Source organism: Protopterus annectens, chromosome 5.part0 (assembly GCF_019279795.1).
Source record: "Protopterus annectens isolate FY-2018-M chromosome 5.part0, PAN1.0, whole genome shotgun sequence".
Classification (NCBI taxonomy): domain Eukaryota; kingdom Metazoa; phylum Chordata; order Ceratodontiformes; family Protopteridae; genus Protopterus; species Protopterus annectens.
This window is the reverse complement of record NC_056735.1, coordinates 1,317,999,381-1,318,013,605: the sequence shown is the minus strand read 5'-3', so window position 1 is coordinate 1,318,013,605 and position 14,225 is coordinate 1,317,999,381.

Genomic DNA, 14,225 nt, shown 5'->3' with positions numbered 1-14,225 from the left:
TATGGTATAAATATGGTTATAGTATGTGTCAGTAACTATAAAAATAAAAAACAGCCACCAAGGGCAAAACCGGTAGTCTTGATCGGTGAAAAATGAATTTAATAACACATTGAAACTTAAATAAGTCATTTAAGTTTTGGTGTGTTATTAAATTCATTTTTCACCGATCAAGACTACCAGTTTTGTCCTTGGTGGCTGTTTTTTATTTTTATAGTTATTACAGTGTTTTCCGTTTGGAATTTATGTTATTTTAGTTTGTGTTAGTATTTTATACACTGATGAAGGGTTTGTTTCACCTGAAATCTTTGTTTTATTAAACATTTGTTCAGTATCAGCGTTACTTGGTTTGTTTCATACTACATCCAGTTTTGGTTTTATGAGCTAAGCTTTGTTCTGCAACTGTTTGGCCTTTTCAGAATCAGACCAGGTGTACAGTCCACTGAAGTAGCATGGTCAGAGTCAAAAAGAAGATAAATGAAAACTGAGGGAATCAAATCCTATATTACACGAATCAGCTCTAACGGCTCAGAGACTTACTCATCTGTACAAAACGCTGGTCAAACCAGTGCTACCAAAACACAGTACATTTCACACGTGTGGTTGAAAAAAAAAACAAGCTAAATTAAAAGAATGTTTTCAGAGCTAAAATTCTAACTCACAGAACTGATGTTGGACAATTTATTCACAGCTAAATAATTAACACAGTATTAACATTCAACAAAACTAGGAAGCAAATGATCATACTCTCAGAACATGGCTCATATGATGAGTGCCTGTTTCCTAAAATTTCCTTTCATAACACAATAACTCTGGTTTATAGATAGTTAGGAGGCTTGCAGTCCAGGGACCATTGAGCAACCTAGCCCAAATTTCCATTTTTCCAAAGCACTGTCTGGTTAAGTGAATTCCTCAAGGTCACACAGTAGGCAAATGACAGCTGAGGGAATAAAACCCTGTATCATATGAGCTACAGCTCACTGCCTTAAAACTCTGTGCTAGCTTGCTAGACTACAGAAAAAAAGAAGGGAAAATTTTCAGGCCCCACATCCTTGATAGTGGAAATAGTCGGAAATAAGAAGTTATGTCTTACCATAACGATCCATGTGAATTGTCCATCTCGCCTTTGTTCTTACACACGGGTTCGGAGCCGATCCTCGGCTCCGCATCTTCGAGAAAGCTTGAGGCACAGTAATATCCCATGATCCTCAGGTGCTAACCCTCAGATCTAGTTTGCTATACCAGAAGAATCCCTTTTAGAACTGTGTCTAGAACACTTATAAACAGATACTACACAGTGTCTGGAACCCTACTGTCAAGTAGAGGAGAAAAGATGCCATTACTAATGCACAATAACATGCTAACCATATCTAGAAAAGGCTGAAAAGGAATTTAGTTGAAAACCGTTCTCCCAGACCGCAGGACGGGGGATGGAGGGGGGGGGATATAAGAACAAAGGCGAGATGAACAATTCACATGGATCGTTATGGTAAGACATAACTTCTTAATGTGAAATTGTTCAATCTCGCCGTTTGTTCTTACACACGGGTAACGTCCCTAGCTCCTTTTTCCCCAGGTGGCTCAAGGGAGAACATTCTGAGTACAGTGGAACCAAACGTCGCCCTGTCCCTGGAGCTTTTGTCTAGCTTATAGTGGGCGATAAAAGTATGTGGTTTTGCCCAAGTTGCCGCTGCACAAATGGTATCTAAAGGCAAACAAGCGGTATGGGCTGAAGAGGTAGCAATCGCCCTTGTAGAATGAGCTCTGTGTTTGAAAGGGAGTTGCTGTTTCGATTCAGCATATACCAAATTTATGCAATCTGAGAGCCATTTGGATAAGGTAACCTTCGTTACTGCCTGTCCTTTTCTTTGGTCAGCATATGAGACAAACAGTTGATCTGACTTTGTGTACTCTTTTGTCCTATGTAAATAAAATCTTAGTTGTCTGTGAACGTCCAACTTGTGCAATGTGTATTCTAGCTTATTGGAATGATTTTTAAAGAAGGTAGGTAGTCCGATAGATTGATTGATGTTCTGAATCGAACAAACCTTTGGAAGGAATGACGGATTGGTGCGCAAGGTTACTCTATCTGGATGAAAAATCATGTACGGGGGTCGGATAGATAGAGCCTGTAACTCTGAAACTCTCATGGTGGAAGTGATGGCAACCAGAAAAAGTGTTTCCCACGAAAGAAATTTTAACGGAGTTGTGGCTGCTGGTTCAAATGGGAGCAACATGAGTTGTGACAGCATGAGATTAAGATTCCAAGGGGCTATTGGATTAGGAAAGGGGGGACGGAGGTGAAAGGTACCTTTCATGAAGGCTTTACAAAGCCTGTGGGACATAAGAGAACCATCTTCATGGCCAATATGAAAATTGGATATAGCGGCCAGTTGAACCCTTATAGTGGATGTTGATGCTCCTTCTTGAAAAAGTGTGGTAAGGAAATCTAGTATCTTGTGTACTGGAGCCCCGAATGGATCTATACCTTGTTTGGAGGCCCAGTGCGCAAAACGGTTCCATTTGCTATTGTACAATTTCCTTGTAGATGGTTTGTGAGAAGATACAATAATTTGTTGCACTGCAGGGGATAGTAACTCCGACCTGGCTAAGATGGGAAGCTGAGCAGCCAAGCTGTCAGCTTGAGGGACTTGAGGAAGGTGTGAGGAACTCCCGACGAATGTGTCAACAGATCTGGCTCCGGGTCCAGTATCCATGGTTCCTCCACTTGATGAGATTGAAGGAAGGGAAACCAGATTTGTCGAGGCCAGAATGGGGCTATCAGTATTATGGTCCTGTCCAGACATTTGGCTTTCTGCAAAAACCTGGGAATTAGTGGAACAGGAGGAAAAGCGTAAAGGAGACCCGGGGGCCAATCGTATACCAGTGCGTCCCTGGGGACACCCCCTGGAGGGGGTAACAGGGCAAAGTAGCTTCTGCATTTGGCATTCAATGGGGATGTAAACAGGTCGCAGCAAGGCTGGCCCCATCTGCGGAAGATCTCTTCTGCCACTTGAGGTTTGAGGGACCACTCGTGAGGGAACAGGATGGCTCTGCTCAACCTGTCCGCGATTACATTGGAAGTCCTCAGGATGTGCATTGCTATCAGAAAGCGTCCAGTGGACTTTGCCCATTGCCAAATTCTGAGGGCCTCTCTGCATAACGGGTAAGATCTGGTTCCCCCTTGCTTGTTTATGTACCAGACCACTGACATGTTGTCTGTCTGAACTGTCACTGTTCCCCGAGGTAAGGACTTGTGAAAGTGTTGCAACGCTAGAAACACTGCCCTCAGCTCTAGAACATTGATGTGCAGATTGTACTCCAAGTTGGACCATTGACCTTGGACTGTTTGTCCCTGAAAGAATCCCCCCCCACCCTATCAGGGAAGCATCCGTGGTTAGAGTTGCTACCGGACTGGGTAAGACAAACGGTCGTCCTAGTGTTAGCTCTTGACTGTGTATCCACCACAAGAGATCCTTCTTGCAAGAATTCGTGATCAAGATTTCATGAGACAGTGGAAGTTGTAGATACGACCATTGGGCGAATAGCATCCATTGAAGAATCCGCATGTGCATCCTGCCTAAAGGAACTACAAGAAGGGAGGCTGCCATCAAGCCTAGCACTCTTAATATTTGTCGTGCAGGGACTCTCTTGTTGTAAAGAAGGAGCAAAATTTGATGCCTGAGGTCTGATACTCTTGGTGGGGGGAGAGTAACTTGAGCCAGGGAAGTGTCTAGCTGTGCTCCTATAAATAAGATATGCTGTGACGGCGATAAGACAGATTTTCCAAAATTCACCGTTATGCCTAGTGAAGAGCAAAGACTGATGGTGTAGTCCCTGGCTTGTAGAAGATGATACTCAGTGGTGGCGGATAGGAGCCAGTCGTCTAGATAAGGAAACACCCGGAATCCGTTTCATCTCAAGTGAGACGCTACTACTGCCATGCATTTGGTGAACACCCTGGGGGCTGAGGTGAGACCAAAGGGCAGAGCGCGAAAATGGAAATGACTGGTTCCCAGCTGGAAGCGCAGGTGATCTCTGGACGCTCTGGCCATCTTGATATGGTAGTATGCGTCTTTGAGATCTATAGAGCACATCCAGTCGCCCTTCTGCAGAAAACGGAGGATTGACTTAAGCATGACCATCCGGAACTTTTCCTTTTTCACAAAGGTATTTAACTTGCTGAGGTCTAAAATTGGCCTCCAGTCCTCTGTTTTCTTTGGAACTAAAAAGAACCTTGAGTAAGTTCCGGATCCCATTTGGTCCGCTGGGACTGGTTGGATGACTGTTTTCGAGCAACCTTCCTATCTCTATGGTTGCTTGGTCTCGCAGACTGGGTGGTACGTCTGGGAGTGTTTTGGAGTTGGGTGGCATTTTTATGAAGGGGATGTTGTAGCCTCTGGTAACTATGCTTTTTACCCAGTAATCTGATGTAAGATTTAGCCAGGCCTCTGGGTATAAAGCCAAGCAACCCCCGACTGCCTCCAGAGTAGGACAGCCGGGCCTGCACTCAGGAGTGCTGGAAGGGCTTTCCAGAGAAGGTCTCTCTGTCGCCCTGATTTTGTGGACCCCCTCTGCCGGCTGGGCGGCATCTTCCGTTTCTTCCCCCTCCTCTGCCTCTGGAGGGGGTGTCACTTTGGGTGTGTTGAAAAGATCCCTGAGTCTTTCGGAACCACATTTTTCCTCCTCGTTGCCCTTTAGGGTAGGGTCTAGATGGAACGGAAAAACGGACCCCTACGGCAGACAGGGTCTTCCCTTCTTGTTCACACCTCGTGAGAGTCTCCTTTACTTTGGGCCCAAACAAGGAGGCACCATCGAAGGGGGCGTTGGCAAAGGAAGACTTAAAGGCTTCCGCAAAGGAGCATAAGCACAACCAGGATTGTCTTCTCAGGGCGATCGCTGAAGCTGCCGCTCTACTCGACCCTTCGGCTGCGTATGAAATCAGCCTCGTGGACGAGTTGACTATGGAATTTAGGGTGTTAAGTTGCGCTGTCACTTTTGCGGCGACAGCAGCATCTGTGTCTCCCTGGAGAGTATCTCCCAGTTCCTTAATGAGATCTCTCTGTAAACGTGTGAAATGCGTAAGGTAGTTGAGCAATCGGATGGAAAAAGTCGCCGAACTAAATATGCGCTTCCCATATCTGTCCATTGTCCTAGAATCCTTATTAGGAGGATGGACAGAGGAAGATGATTTAGACATCTCTTTCTTAGTGGCCGCCGCCACCACCATAGTATCTACGGGAACTCCTTTTGTAAGATGTGATTTATTTTGGAGAGCCATCATGTATTTGTTTGGTTTACGAAGGACTGGTTCCACTGTATCAGGTGTTTCCCAAGCCCTTCGAGCTATTAGACCCATGAGATCGTCAAAGGGTGGAGTCACCCAGGAGGTAGAAGGTTGAGTCCCAAATGCCTTCAGTAAGACCGATTCATCCACAGAAGGGGTAAGGGTTTGCCAGTCCCCTCTTTGCTTCAGGATTTCCAAAATGTCTGCAAACGAGACATCCTCAGAGGTGGACCGTGGGGACCCTTCTGTTTCATCTAAATCGGTATCAGATGTGAGAGATTCCTGAGGGGAATCTATGTGCCTCCTCTTGCACAGTCGTTTCCTCGGAACATCCTCAGTGGGAGCTTCTGGGGATGCATCTGAGGAACCAGAGTTGCCCTGTGGTGACTTCTGAGGCATTGGGTCTCAACGCTTGGTAGGTACCTAAGGCACAGAAGCAGAACGTGGGCCTTTCGGGGAAGGAGATGAAGATACCGATGAAGTATGTGTCTGATCAGACGAGACCTTCCTCATGATGTCAAAGGCACCGGTGCCCCGACCCGAAGATCCGACCCGATCCGAAGGAGGTAATTTCTCCAGAATTGGAACCATGAGCTCCGACACCGAGGACGGATCCGAAGTGATCTGAGCTGAGGCACCGAGGGGAAGAGTCGGAACCGATATCTCGGTTCGACTATCCCCCCCGGAACCCAGGAAAGATCTTCGGCTCCGAGACTCTCCAGCTGGTTCCGAAGGAGTCGAGGTCAACAGAGCCGATAGCACTACTGTAGGCTTCAGCACCGAGGGCTCTACAATCATCGGTTCTTCGACTACTAACACCGATGACTCGACGGGTCTCGGAGGAGGAAGTGTTGAGGGAACTGGAATAGCTTCGAGTTTCGAAACCAGCTGGGACGAAACCTCGATTAATTTGGACAAAGCCGAGTTCTCCATAAGCTTCTGTACCACTCGGTCCACATCGGAGTCAGAAAGTGGCCTCAAAGAACGGGTCGAAGGGATCGAAGCAGTCACCGAGCGAAGAATAGCAGACGGTGGTACCTCTGATACCGGCTCCAAGACCTGAGCCTCGTGCAGAGATAAAGTCTCGACACCCGGCACTGAAGTCATAGGAGCCGGTGTCCAAATCTGAAAAGAGGTGCTCAGAGCCGATGACTTGGGCTCCGACACTCTTGAAGACTTCGACCCCTTCGAAGACTTAGAAACCTGTTCAGCCTTGTCCAGGGCCTCCTGAAACTCGGGTTTAAGCAACCCTCTGTCAACCAACTTCCTGCGTCTTTCCAGCATGACCCTCCCACTAAAGGAATGACAGATGGAACAGTCTTCCTGCAAGTGGAGAGGGCCAAGACAGTAGACGCAGGATGAGTGGTTGTCAGTAATGGACATCTTCTGTCCGCACTGACACCTTTTAAAACCAGATTTAGTCTTTTCTGACATTTTTAAAAGAAAGGGAAAAATCACAGCACACTCAAGACAAAATCCCTATAATACACTTTAAATGTAATATATATATCTAAACTTTAAAACACACAGCACACTATGATATATATATATATATATATATATATATATATATATATATATATGAAAAATAGAAAAAGTTAAAGGCAAAAAACTATTATCTTTTTTTTTAAGTACTGAAAATTCTGACAGAAAAACGGCCTAAGGCCTTTACTAAAAATTTTAAAGTAACAAACTAACTAAACTAGTCTTAAACAACAACTATATAATAAAACTTATCAAACACTATAAAGAAAGAGTATAAATTGTAAAAATAGAAGTATATAACAAGAAATATATAGTAAAAATTCTATTGGCCCGAGCCTCTCGATGCGATCTGTTGCTAGCGGCAAACTAAATCTGAAGGTTAGCACCTGAGGATCATGGGATATTACTGTGCCTCGAGCTTTCTCGAAGATGCGGAGCTGGTGATGCGGCCGACTCGGAGCCGAGGATCGGCTCTGAACCAGTGTGTAAGAACAAACGGCGAGATTGAACAATTTCACATTGGGAGTTTACTATTCAGAAACATGAAATATTTTTAAATGACTTGCACAGACAGGATGTTTTTTTTATCTTGTGGGAAATGCAACACTAGTGGATTAGTGTATAGAGCCATATTTGATTCGTGCCCAGTATTTTACATTGGTAAGACCAAAAGGCCCCTTAAAAAGAGGATTTATGATCACTGGTATGACATCAACAAAGCTAAAACCAATAGTGCACTTTATAAACATTCTATTCTTTGTGTGAATTTTAAAAAGTTGGATTTTGGGATTCTGGAAGTAATACCCCGTGATCCTCAGGGAGGGGCTTGGGAGCCTAAGCTGGAATAGAGAGAGCTTCACTGGCAGCTGAGGTTAAACGCAACAGTTTTTCCTGGTATCAATGACACCACTTCAATCTTGCCAGTTTTAAAATTAAGAAATGTCAAGCTCTGAACACCCAGGGAGAGTTTATAGTTTTCAGAATAATGTTTATATACACTATTCTGTATCATCTGCATTGTGGAGTAATTATCTTTATTAGGATTCTTTACATTTTTTACACTCAATATTAATATATGTGTCGACATCTAAACCATTTTTTTTTTACTTGAAAACAACGATTGTTGTATGGATTTTATCAGTAGTAACATTGTGTGTGTTTACAATTATTGTGGGTTTTTGGTGACATGACTAGTTGATAGTACCAAGACAGTAATTTTTTAAACTGTCGGAACATAGGGTTGTATTTTGATGAATTTGTACATATTTTATACATTTTTTATACATTTTATTCACCTGTAACATTTAATTCACTTTACTCACTGGCTCACTAATGTTATTTTTTATGTGGAAGGCACTATGTCTTTAAGATATCATTAACTAATTAATTCCTTTTCATGTGACATTCATCTACTATTTAAATGAGGCAGAAAGTACAATTGTGTAAAATCTTATAACAGTAGATGTCCTTGCCTTCACCACTGCAGTAGTCATTATGTATGGGATTCGCTGCAGTGGAAGCTCGACATCTGGCCAGTCTACCAAAGCCTACCATTGCTTTAAGGTACATTGAACGTCACCCAAATGCTCCTCATATAGCATCCAATTGCCCCAGTAGGAACACCAGTCCAAGGAAAACCAAAGAGAAAGTACAGTTGTGTATACTTACCATAAATGTAGATATTCAAGTGTATTCACTGTTGCATTCCTCACATTTGGGTTATCTGCCTGCAGGTAGCCCTCAGCTGGCCTGAATACCAGAGTCCTGGGATTTCTGTGTCGGATGCTGTCCCTTCTTCCATGACGTCAGGTCGTCACGGGTATAAAACATGCAGCAGACACCATTACATCAGTTTTTCTTGTCCCAGATGTCAGGTGCCCCCAAAATAGGAAGCAATTACATGGTGTGGAACACCCCCAGAAAAAAGCAAATACACATGATATACAATATGCCAAACAAAAAGGATAAGTAGAAGAAAGGAGAAGTCGGGGCTGCAGGGAGGGTAACCAGGACTGCAACAGTGAATACACTCGAGCATCTACATTTATGGTAAGTGTACACAACTGTACTACGTTCTTCGTGTTTCACTGTTGCAGTCATTACATTTGGGTTGATTCCCAAAGCTAAGGAAGGGTGGAGGTAGTTAAGAAGCATTAGGGCTGGCAAACAGGCCCTGCAAGACTGCTGTGGCAAATCCAGCTCTGCATTTCGAAAAGACAGGTAAGTGGTAATGCTTGGTGAAGGTGTGTACAGAGCTCCAGGTTGCAGCTTCCAGGATGTCCCTGGTAGGGATTCCCCTGAGGAATGCTGTAGAGGTAGATGTAGCCCTAGTGGAATGTGTTCTGATCCCCTGTGGAGTAGGTTTCCCATGTTGTTTGTAGCAGAAATGGATGCAGTGTGCTATCCATTTAGAAATGCTTTGCTTTGAAATGGCCTTGTCCTCTGCCTCTGCAGCAAAGCTGACTAGCAGCTGGTCAGATTTTCTGAGAGTCTTTGTCCTGTCCAGATAGAACCTAAACTGCCTATGCATGTCCAGGGAGTGCAGGATCCTTTCTCCTTTATTCTGAGGATTAAGGGAAAAAGTTGGCAAATGAATGGACTGGTTTAAAGCCACACTAGACACCACCTTGGGCATAAAAGATGGGTTAGTCCTGAGGGAAACTATGAAGGGTTCCACTGCCATAAGGGCCTGCAATTCAGACACTCTTCTTGTTGAAGTGATGGCTAGAAGTAAAGCTGTTTTCCATGAAAGGAATTTTAACTCAGCTGTAGCAGCAAGTTCAAAAGGCGGAAGCATGAGCTTTTCTAATGCAAAGTTAGGGGCCCAGGCTGGAGTGGGAGCTCTCCTGTGCGGTCTTAAATTTTTGGCTCCTCTCAGGAGCTGTTTTACCAGAGGATGAGAGAAGAGGGATGGCTCAGTATTACAATGAGCTGAGATGGCAGAGGCATGAATCTTAATTGAAGAGAAGGCTAGGCCCTTGTGGAGCATTACTGTTAAGTAATCAAGTATATGAGGTAAGCTGGGCACAGTTGTGTCCCTTCCCTGGGACTGGCTCCAGGAACAGTATCTTTTCCACTTTTCCGAATAGGATTTTCTAGTACTAGGCCTCCTTGCCTCAAGAATGACCTCCAGCACCTGCTTACTGAGGGTTGCTGGTGATGAGTTCAGGGGATGAGCCAGGCTGCAAGGTTCAGGGTCTGTAGCTGAGGGTGCAGAACCCTGCCCACCTGCTGGGAGCGCAGGGAAGGAGTCTGAGGCAGGAGGCAGGTGCCATGATGGCAGTACTGTCAGACTTCGCAAAAGAGGGTACCAGTGCTGGCATGGTCAGTCCGGTGCAATCAGGATTGTCCTTAGCTTGTCCAGTTTGATCTTTAATAGAACCTTCGAGAGGAGGGGCAGAGAAGGAAAGGCACAGATTGAGAGGCTTTCCCATGTAAAAGACAGGGCATCCGCTTTCCAAGCTTGGCTGTGGGGAGTTCTGGTGCAATATTTGCTCAATTGATAGTTCTGTGGGGAAGCAAAAATCCACCTCTGGCGGCCCCCACCTGTTCCTCAAAAGTTTGAATATTTTGGGTTCCAGTTTCCACTCGTGTGGGTCCATGAGATTTCTGCTTAAGTTGTCTGCCAGTGAATTTAGTTTGCCTGGCAGGAACTGAGCTTGCAGGTGCACTTGGCTGCTCAAGACTGTGTTCCACAGAGCCATGGCTAATCTGCAGAGTGGGTAGGAATGGGTTCCCCCCTGCTTGTTTATGTACCACATAACTGTGGTGTTGTCTGTCTTTACCAATAATTGTCCTGGAAGAATAAGGTCTTTGAAGGCTGTCAGAGCATTCTGTTCAGCTAACATTTCTTTTTGATTGATATGCAGGTGCCTTTGCTTTGGGATCCATTTGCCCTGCCATGTGAGCCTCCCATGCATAGTCTGATGCATCTGTTGTTAGGGTTTGGGTGGCAGGGGGAACAGTGAAAGGGAGTCCCTTGTTGTGGTTGCAGGCCTCTGCCCATCAAAGGAACTCTGTCTTTAGGCAAGGAAAGTACAGTTTTGTACCTACCATAAATGTAGATGTTCGAGTGTTCACCCTGCTGCAGTCATCACACTTGGGTTATCCTGCCGTTAGGCGGTCCCGCAGTCGTCCCGAATTCCAAAGTCTTGGTCTGGCGTCAGTTGCTGTCACTTCTTCCCTGACGTCAGTGCACCAGGGGTATATAAGAGGCATCCAACGCCATTTTCTTCAGTTTTTCTTGCCCCAGATGTCAGGTGCCCCCAACAGGTAAGCAAAATAAATATACACATATAGCTATATAAAAATAAAACAACACCCTTAGGCACAAGCAAATACACCACAGAGGTAGTTATAGGACAGAGTGGTGGAGCTAAGTTCAGCTAGTTCAGAGGGGATGGAGAAAGGGTAACCTGGACTGCAGCAGGGTGAACACTCGAACATCTACATTTATGGTAGGTACAAAACTGTATTATGTTCATCGTGTTATCACACTTGGGTTGAATCCCAAAGCTAAGGATGGGAGGTGGAGTCAGACAGGGTTAGAAGAAGGTAGTAAGCCCTGCAAAACTGCAGTGGCAAAACCAGCTCTAGTCTTAGAGTACAGAGGTAAGTGATAGTGTTTGGTCAAGGTGTGCACTGAACTCCAAGTTGCAGCTTCCAGAATATCCTTGGTTGGCACTCCCCTGAGAAAGGCTGCTGATGTAGCTGTAGCCCTGGTGGAGTGGGACCTAATGTTAGCAGGTACTGGTTTCCCATGACGTATGTAGCAAAAACGTATGCAATGCCCTATCCATTTTGAAATGGTCTGTTTTGAGATGGCTTTTCCTTGTGATCCTGTAGCATAGGCTACAAAACGCTGGTCAGTTTTTCTGAAAGCCTTAGTTTTATCCAAGTAGTAACGTAATTGCCTGTGAATGTCCAAGGAGTACAGGAGTCTTTCTCCTTTGTTCTGGGGATTTGGGAAGAAGGTGGGCAAGTGAATGGTTTGGTTTAGGGCCACACTGGATACCACCTTTGGCATAAAGGAAAGATTAGTTCATAGAGAGACTTTGTCTTGATGAAAAATGATGAAAGGTTCCACTGCCATTAGTGCCTGTAGCTCTGAGACTCTTCTAGCTGAGGTTATTGCTAGTAGTAGGGCAGTTTTCCATGAAAGAAATCTGAAATCAGCTGAAAAAGCTGGTTCAAAGGGCGGCAGTGTAAGCTTTTCCAGAACAAAGTTGAGATCCCAAGTAGGTGTTGGAGCTCTCCTTGGCGGTCTTAAGTTCTTAGCCCCTATGAGGAACTGTCTTAGGAGTGAATGTGAGAATAAAGGAGGATCCGTGCTGTAATGAGCTGAAATTGATGAGGCGTAGATCTTAATAGATGAAAAGGAAAGTCCTCTGTGTAACATCTCAGTTAAATATTGTAGAATCTGAGGGATGTTTGGATCAAGGGGGTTTAGGCCTTTAGCCTGGTTCCAGGCACAAAATCATTTCCATTTGTCTGAATAGGTTTTCCTGGTGCTGGGCCTCCTGGCCTCCAGAATGACATCCATAACAGCTTTGGATAAAGGTGTTGGCTGGTTGTTTAGGTAATTTGCCATGCAGCCAGGTTTAAAGTCTTGAGCTGGCTGTGTAGAATCTGATGGTCTCGCTGGGTGAGCAGGTGAGGAATTTGTGGCAATATCCATGGTGGGCCGTGGGCCATGTTCCTTAACAGTGGGTACCAATGCTGGCGTGGCCAGTCTGATGCAACGAGTATCATTTGTGGCCTCTCTTATCTGACTTTCAGCAGTACCTTTGCTAGAAGAGGTGGTGGAGGGAAGACATACACTGTTAATGTTTTCCAGCTGAATGAGAGTGTCCACTTTCCAAGCTAGTGGATGGAAGGTCCTTGTATAAAATTTTTGAAGTTGGTGGTTGTGGGGGCTTGCAAACAGATCTATGTCTGGGCGTCCCCATTTTTGAGCTATCATTGCAAATACTTGTGGATCTAGTTTCCATTCGTGTGGATCCATGATGTTTCTGCTTAGATCGTCTGCCAATGTGTTTTTCTTTCCTGGCAAGAATTGTGCTTGTAATTGAACCTGGTAAGACAGTGCAGTGTTCCACAAGGTCATTGCTTGCCTGCATAGAGGGTAGGAATGTGTGCCCCCTTGCTTGTTTATGTACCACATGACTGTGGTATTGTCTGTCTTTATTATTAGTTGTCCTGGGTGTAGAAGGTCCTTGAAAGCTGTTAGGGCATTCTGTACTGCTAGCATTTCTTTTTGACTGTTATGCAGATGCCTCTGATCTGTAGTCCATTTGCCCTGAATGCACTGCCCTGCCATGTCTGCTCCCCAGGCATAGTCTGATGCATCTGTTGTCATAGTTTGCCTGGCTGTGGGTAAGGTGAAAGGCTGACCCTTGTTGAGGTGACATGCCTGTGCCCACCACAGAAACTCCTGTTGAAGGCAGGGAATGAGTGGTATCATTGTTTCCAAGCTGTGGCTGTGCTGAGTCCATACACTTTTCAGGTACCATTGTAATTTCCTCATATACAGTTTTGCAAATAGCATTAGTAGTATGCAAGATGCCATGAATCCCAAGGCCTGCAGAATTTTTCTTGCAGGGAGTTGGGTCTTTGTTGCCATTATTTTGAAAGATTGAAACAGCTGTCATTGCTTGTCTGGCGTGAGATAAGCCATCTGGGCCGTTGTATTCAAGCTGGCACCCAGGAATATTATGTTTTGTGAGGGCACTAGTTTTGATTTCTTTTCGTTTACTGTGTACCCTAGGCAACTTAGAAGGTGTTTGACAAATGCCAGATGCTTTAAAAGAATGTCCTTGTTTTCTGCTTGAATAAGGCAGTCGTCCAGGTATGGGTATATTTGAATTCCTCTTTGTCTGCAGTATGCAATTACTGGTGCCAGGCATTTTGTGAAGACCCTGGGCACAGTAGATAAGCCAAAGGGCAGTGCAGAGAATTGATAATGTGTTAAACCTGCAATGAAGCGGAAGTATCTTCTGCAATTTTGTCCGATAGGGACGTGCAGGTATGCCTCCTTGAGGTCCAAAGTGACTAGCCAATCATTCTTGCCCAGCATGGGAAGAAGCTGCTGTAGTGTTAGCATCTTGAATTTTGGTACTTGCAGATAAGTGTTCAGAATTGAAAGATCCAGAATGGGTCTCCATGCTTTGTCCTTCCTTGGGACTAGGAAGACTCTTGAGTAAAATCCTTGTCCTTGCTCATGTGTAGGTACCTGTTGAATGGTCCTCATGTTCATGAGAGCTGTAATTTGTTTTTGTGCCTCTGCCCACTGATTTGGTGGCAAATTTGGCATTCCTCTGATCCTTGGTAAGGTATGAAAGTGGAATCTGTATCCTTGAGAGACAATGTTTAAAACCCATTTGTCTTTTGTGATGATGTGCCAGTTGTCTGCAAAAAAATGCTAGTTTTCCTCCCAAGGGAGTTGCCAGGAGAGATT